Source organism: Taudactylus pleione, unplaced genomic scaffold (assembly GCF_031769625.1).
Source record: "Taudactylus pleione unplaced genomic scaffold, aTauple2 ptg001329l, whole genome shotgun sequence".
Lineage (NCBI taxonomy): Eukaryota > Metazoa > Chordata > Amphibia > Anura > Myobatrachidae > Taudactylus > Taudactylus pleione.
The window spans coordinates 648,335-656,223 of record NW_028285729.1 but is presented as its reverse complement, the minus strand read 5'-3'; the positions used below and the strand labels follow the sequence as shown (position 1 = coordinate 656,223).

Here is a 7,889-nt window from a genome sequence, read left to right as displayed (position 1 = left end):
GTGCAGTAGTAACATGCAGGAGGGTGTAGTAGTAACATGCAGGAGGATGCAGTAGTAACATGCAGGAGGATGCAGTAGTAACATGCAGGAGGATGCAGTAGTAACATACAGGAGGGTGTAGTAGTAACATGCAGGAGGGTGTAGTAGTAACATGCAGGAGGGTGCAGTAGTAACAGGCAGGAGGGTGCAGTAGTAACAGGCAGGAGGGTGCAGTAGTAACAGGCAGGAGGGTGCAGTAGTAACATTCAGGAGGGTGCAGTAGTAACATTCAGGAGGGTGCAGTAGTAACATGCAGGAGTGTAGTAGTAACATACAGGAGGGTGCAGTAGTAACATACAGGAGGGTGCAGTAGTAACATGCAGGAGGGTGCAGTAGTAACATGCAGGAGGGTGTAGTAGTAACATGCAGGAGGATGCAGTAGTAACATGCAGGAGGGTCTAGTAGTAACATGCAGGAGGGTGCAGTAGTAACATGCAGGAGGGTGCACTAGTAACATGCAGGAGGGTGCAGTAGTAACATGCAGGAGGGTGTAGTAGTAACATGCAGGAGGGTGTAGTAGTAACATGCAGGAGGGTGTAGTAGTAACATGCAGGAGGGTGCAGTAGTAACATGCAGGAGGGTGCAGTAGTAACATGCAGGAGGGTGCAGTAGTAACATGCAGGAGGGTGCAGTAGTAAAATGCAGGAGGGTGCAGTAGTAACATGCAGGAGGGTGCAGTAGTAACATACAGGAGGGTGCAGTAGTAACATACAGGAGGGTGCAGTAGTAACATACAGGAGGGTGTAGTAGTAACATGCAGGAGGGTGTAGTAGTAACATGCATTAGGGTGCAGTAGTAACATGCAGGAGGGTGCAGTAGTAACATGCAGGAGGGTGTAGTAGTAACATGCAGGAGGGTGCAGTAGTAACAGGCAGGAAGGTGCAGTAGTAACATGCAGGAGGGTGTAGTAGTAACATACAGGAGGGTGCAGTAGTAACATACAGGAGGGTGTAGTAGTAACATGCAGGAGAGTGCAGTAGTAACATACAGGAGGGTGTAGTAGTAACATGCAGGAGGGTGCAGTAGTAACAGGCAGGAGGGTGCAGTAGTAACATGCAGGAGGGTGCAGTAGTAACATGCAGAAGGGTGTAGTAGTAACATGCAGGAGAGTGCAGTAGTAACATGCAGGAGGGTGTTTAACACATTTTCCTCAGGATGCATAATACATAAATACACTTACCAGTACAAATACCAGACAGACCCCCACCATCCATGACGCCAGATCACCCGCTCTGGCACTACATTGTGATATCACGGATCACGCAAGATCTTGCGGCATGGACAGCACACCACGTGAGCTGCAAAAAACATATATGATTGGTGGAAGGTTGTTATGGAGACCAATAAACAAATACATCCTGGGTACATTAATGAATGGTGGCTGTGATGCCTATAACGCACAATTGCCTCTTAGGTGTCTATCTAGACATTGTCTACCTTTTTACTGTAGATATTTAGACCGGATCCCCGAATTGACCCAGGTATCTCATCATCATGTAAATGTAAAAAGGGGATAATACCAATGTTATCTAGGAAAGCTGTTTCCAACATAGTATTCACGTATTCATTTCTATTGTGTATCCAGTCTCTCAGGTAACGTAGGTGAGCAGACTATAGGCACTAATGTTGGGTAGAATAATGCCACCGTTAGATCTATGTTGCTGGAGTATTACAAGTCCAATTCTCGCTCTCCTACCATTCCAAATAAATGTGTGTCCCCTCCTCTCACTCTCCATAGTGTCTTTTGTAGTTGATAAAATGGGAAGTGATTGGAGAGAGTAGAGAAGTCTTGGCCTAGATATTAAATATTAAGATGTCGCCATCTCTCAGTATACTCCCTAATACTGCACAAAATACTCTTTATGTTGATAGTATATAGATTATCAAGATATTTGGGTAACTGTACCCTTAGATATGAGATTGATTTAGTCGTCCACTCAATGGGGATCTCCATAGTATCTATGTTTAATGCTCTGAAATCTTCCTTCCCTCCCCAAGCAACGTGTCCCAAAATCCTGGATTATGTCCTTACATTCAGCACTTCCATGTTATGGGTGACATTCCTACATCGCCTGCTCAAAGTGCTCCACAATTGCATTAACCAAATAGGGAATGAGTAAGTGGCAGCTATAGAACTATTAGCCTTTCCCAGCAACCTTTGTCAGACACTTTGGGGGCGATTCAATTCAGCGCGATGCTGAATAGCCCTAGGAGGGAGCTCCCGGAGCTGTTCAATTCACCGCGCTGTTTGGTAGGACTTAAGGATTTCTTCTCGCACCCCTCTGAGGGTACGAGGAGAAATCCGACTAAAGTGCCGGCCGCGTGGCTATTTTCCTGCTTAGCATGATGATGACAGCTGCACGGCCGGCACTTTAGTCGGAAAATGCTGGTTACCGCGACTAAACACCCAGGTAAAATAGCAAGAACCGGCATTCTCCGCAAACAGCAAGGTGAATTGAATCACTGTCTTTGTGACAGAACATAGGGACGTTTTCTGCCTACATAAGCCCACTCACTGCTACAAGCATTGCATGCTGAGGGGGACTTACCCAAATAACATTTTCATAGCCAGTGTGATGCGTTTTATGATGCCTGCATGGTCTATATTGTACGGTAGGAAGCTCAGAATCCCACAGAGGTATTTGCTCATATATCATGGCTGGGGATGACCTCAGTGGAAAATGTAAGTTGTTTTTTATTTTTGAAAAATAGCAACTCAACTCAGCCACTGATGATTTATAACCGATGCCTTAAAACAGACATCGATAGACAGCCCTAGTAGTAATGCCCTATAATATATTATCATTAGTATGAATGCATTATCCTACAATTGCGTGTTACTTTAGCCTTATAAGTACCCAACTGGTGGGACTAGGGATAATCGTGTGCTAATCCCGCCTTCTTTTGTGATGGTCCCATCCACAGCTAGTTTGGTTCCACCCACATGAGGCCACATCTAATAACTAAATTGTCAACTTTAAGTTCCCCCCCTGGGGGGAGGTATGTGGTAGAGTGAGAGATTGCCCCATGTGAGGAAGAGGTTTATCATTGCTGACTCCTCCCCTTTCTTATAGGTAGGAAACGTCTGGTCTATCTAAGGCCTCAGTGTCAGTGTGTAGATGGCTGGTGTGGATGAGGCTGTCTGTATAGTGTAACTGCTATTACCTGCTCATCTCACTGCATAACCTGACCGGCTGTTCCTGTATATACATAATATTTACTGTGGGCACCAAATAAAGCTGCTGTGTTTTCCCAACAGCAATAATGACTCCAGACTACACTTAGAAACAACCTGTTATATTTCATCATTTGTTTAATAATCCAATAACTGTAGCATATTTGTGCTGCATTATGCTGTGTCCTTTAGTATAACTGAGCCTGTAAATATAAAGTGCATGATAAGCTCAGCCTCGCCCTGTGTGCAGAATGTGACCCCACTGGTTTCTCTGCATCAGAGATCATCACTTTCATTTCTCTCTCCTGCTGCCAGCGATGGCGTCTGCTGATCTGAGACAGGAGCTGGACTGTTCCATCTGTCTGAGCATTTATACAGATCCTGTAACCCTGAGATGTGGCCACAACTTCTGCCGGGTCTGTATTGATCGTGTGCTGGATACACAGGAGGGGTCTGGAGTTTATAGCTGTCCTGAATGCAGAGCAGAGTGTCAGGAGCGTCCTGCACTGATACGGAACATAACTCTGTGTAACATAGTGGAGAGATTACTGTGTACTCAGCCAGATCAGGAGGAGACTGAGATCTTCTGCACTTACTGTGTGGACTCTCCTGTACCTGCTGCTAAATCCTGTCTGCTGTGTGAGGCTTCTCTGTGTGATAAACACCTGAGAGTACACAGCAAGTCAGCAGAACACGTCTTATGTGATCTCATCAATTCCCTGGGGAACAGGAAATGCTCCGTCCATAAGAAGATCCTGGAATATTACTGCACTGAGGATGCTGCCTGTATCTGTGTGTACTGTTCAGCTGGAGAACATCGGGGACACCTGGTGCAGACACTGGATGAGGCCTCTGAAAAGAAGAAGAAAAAACTGAGAAATGTTCTGCAGAAACTGACCACAAAGAGAGCGAAGGCTGAGAAAAGAGTCCAGAGTCTGCAGGAGCGCAGGAGAGATCAGGGAAAAGCAGCTGGTGTAACAGAGACAGTCACTGTCCTATTTAGAGACATCAGGAGACAGCTGGAAGACCTGGAGAAGAGAGTCCTGAGTGAGATCTCCAGGCAGGAACAGCGCATTTCACTCTCAGTCTCTGATCTGATCCAGCAGCTGGAAATAAAGAAGGACGAGCTGTCCAGGAAGATGCGTCACATTGAGGAGCTGTGTAACATGTCTGATCCAGTGACTGTCTTACAGGACCCCGACACAGGTGACTTGTGTGATACTGAGGACTCAGAGAGACATGATAACCAGGTCCATGGTGCAGGAGATCTGGATGTGGGTCTCCTCTCAGGGACATTACACACATTATCTGATATAATAACAGGTATAAATACAGGGGTCTATGTGCAGGAAGCTACAGACCTATTACTGGATGTAACCACAGCTGGTAATTATATACAGATATCAGGTGACAGGAAAACTGCATCATGGTCAGATATAAACCAGAATCACCCAGTAACACCAGAGAGATTTCTGTATGATCAGGTAATAAGCACCAGGGGATTCTCCTCAGGGGGACATTACTGGGAAGTGGATGTCAGTAAATCAGAGCACTGGATGGTGGGGATGTGTTATCCCAGTATAGAGAGGAGAGGAGATCAGTCACACATTGGATATAATAACAAGTCCTGGTGTATGTATAGGTATAATAATCAGTACTTAGTGATACATGACAGGACAGAGATCTGGTTACCTGACAATATCCCCTGTGACAGAGTGAGGATATACCTGGATTATGAGGCAGGACAGCTGTCCTTTTATTCTCTGTGTGACCCCATCAGACACTTACACACATACACTGCCGCCCTCACTGAGCCCCTTCATGCTGCATTATGGGTAGGGCGGGGAGGAGGGTGTATAACTATATCTGGGGGAGTCAGGACCTGGGAGAAATTACCTTAAAGATTCTGTCCAGAGACTGGTGACATCACAGGGAGGGGAATCTGATTGGTGAAACATTCAGCCAGTAGAATGCTGCAGTGGGTGGAGCTACAGCTAAGCCCCTCCTGTGTAGCCATGGGCAGAGTGATTCATTAAACTGAGTTGAGTCACATGACTTAGCTCAGTGGAGTGTCCCAGGACACGGCTCATTCAGATTCAGCAGGGGAGCAGCAGCGCCTCCGACTCCAAGTGATTTGCTGTCACTGACAGCTCCGCCCCTCACAGCCCTGCCCCTCTGATATCCTTCTGCCACACCCCCTGGGCCCTGGCTGTAGCGATGTTATGGCGGCAATATCACTTCCATGGTGACTCTCCTGAGTCCTGACTCCCGCAGCTGCCGCAGACTACAGTCGGTAATGACACTGACACTGTAACATCTGGCTTTAGTGCAAAAATCACTACACTTCCTGGCGCTGTTAAGGATTAATAATTGTATATCACCAGCTGCAAGTAAAAGGTCTAGTTAAGACCTAAGGGGATGTATGTAAAACTGAAAGAACTTTAAATACTGCACATAGTGATAAAAATATACACAATCAAATTCAAACATATAATGGTGTTTGCTTTCCAAAAAGGTGCAAAAGGCTTGTATATAATAATAAACAAGAGTAATTTATTCACATAAATACCTAATCAGTGAAATAAAATAAAAAACATTAAAAAACACAATAAATAGTGACATAATTCATGTAAATACAATGATGTTCTTAATAAGCAGCATGACCATATGAAGTGGAGAGTGATAGAATAATATAAGGTGTAGGCAGAGCTGTGAGAACCACTCCTGTGTGGAGAAAAATCAATGTTCCCAGCTCAAACAATGTTACGAATAATAGAAAAATCTGTGTTTCTTAAAATAGAGAAGAAGTGACCATGTTGTTGCAATCCTAAATAGTCTCGTATGAACAAGCCTGCTGCAGCAATTCTCTGCCCCTGGTAAACGGACTCCTAAATGCAGGTAATAATGGATTGGCGAGGCTTGCCAGGCTTGTCTGGAGTACAGGTGTGGTGGGAGGGTAAGGTCAACGCGTTTCGTCCCGCAAACTACCGGGGACTTTCTCACGACAGGAGACTCAAGTCCTTGGAGTCTTCTTATATTCTTCCAAAATCACCTAAATTGGTTGATCGGTTGTTACACCTGATTGCAATTCCTATAGCCTCTGGTATTTGTTTCTCATACACACACCTTTACTACAATAATCACCATTTGAAGGGTAAATGTTTATTTGATACAGCTACAATGAGCTGCCCTTCATTGTTCATAGAAACTTTATGCACTTAATATTCCCTCATATGGAGTTGATTACATATATACAATAAAATAATGAACGATAACTATAAAAATTGGTTTAAAAAAATAAATAAAATTAATAATTGTTGTTTAGAAATGAACAAAAATATATACATATAAAAATATATACATATAAAAAATATATACATATAAAAAATATATACAAATTTAATTGCATATATATATATGTGTAGTGTGAATGGACTCTGCGACTGGTTTTTATCAAGGCTTCCTTATTTGATTTATGTATATAATTTAGTGTTTTGCACTTTCTTATTATGTTATAAGTGTCTGCTTTAACCACAGTAATTTGTTAATGGCTAATTACCACATAAAACACATAAATCGGTGAAGATGGTAGATAAGCGACAATAGTGCCTGTATATAATAAAAGTGTAATTTGTTCAAACAACAGTTTTTGTCCATTTTCCACCATTTGGGAGCAAATTGCTGATTATCATTTACTTTCATACATTACCAGATTTTCATTCCAACCAATCAACTAGTTGGCTGGTTGGACAGATAATCTTTACGTGTATGGCCAGCTTATCACAGAGCCTCATCCAACATCCACTGTATAATAATTAGTTCAACACAGGTTTCTGCAATTGTAAATTAAGTGTAAATGCCATCAAAGACAATATACAGATATATATCACAGAGTCCTATAAGAGGGGGAGCTATCAAAGACAATATACAGATATATATCACAGAGTCCTATAAGAGGGGGAGCTATCAAATACAATATACAGATATATATCACAGAGTCCTATAAGAGGGGGAGCTATCAAAGACAATATACAGATATATATCAGAGAGACCTATAAGAGGGGGAGCTATCAAAGACAATATACAGATATATATCACAAATTCCTATAAGAGGGGGAGCGATCAAAGACAATATACAGATATATATCACAGAGTCCTATAAGAGGGGGAGCTATCAAAGACAATATACAGATATATATCACAGAGTCCTATAAGAGGGGGAGCTATCAAAGACAATATACAGATATATATCAGAGTCCTATAAGAGGGGGAGCTATCAAAGACAATATACAGATATATATCACAGAGTCCTATAAGAGGGGGAGCTATCAAAGACAATATACAGATATATATCACAGTCCTATAAGAGGGGGAGCTATCAAAGACAATATACAGATATATATCACAGAGTCCTATAAGAGGGGGAGCTATCAAAGACAATATACAGATATATATCACAGAGTCCTATAAGAGGGGGAGCTATCAAAGACAATATACAGATATATATCACATATTCCAATAAGAGGGGAAGCTATCAAAGACAATATACAGATATATATCACAGAGTCCTATAAGAGGGAGCTATCAAAGACAATATACAGATATATATCACAGAGTCCTATAAGAGGGGGAGCTATCAAAGACAATATACAGATATATATCACAGTGTCCTATA

The 7,889-nt window shown here is 42.7% G+C and overlaps 1 pseudogene; it reads left to right on the top strand.

Annotated features, from left to right (window-relative positions):
• Positions 1-3,531: 3,531 nt before the first annotated feature.
• Positions 3,532-6,833, top strand: LOC148443145 (E3 ubiquitin/ISG15 ligase TRIM25-like; annotated as a pseudogene).
• The last annotated feature ends 1,056 nt before the right edge of the window (positions 6,834-7,889 follow it).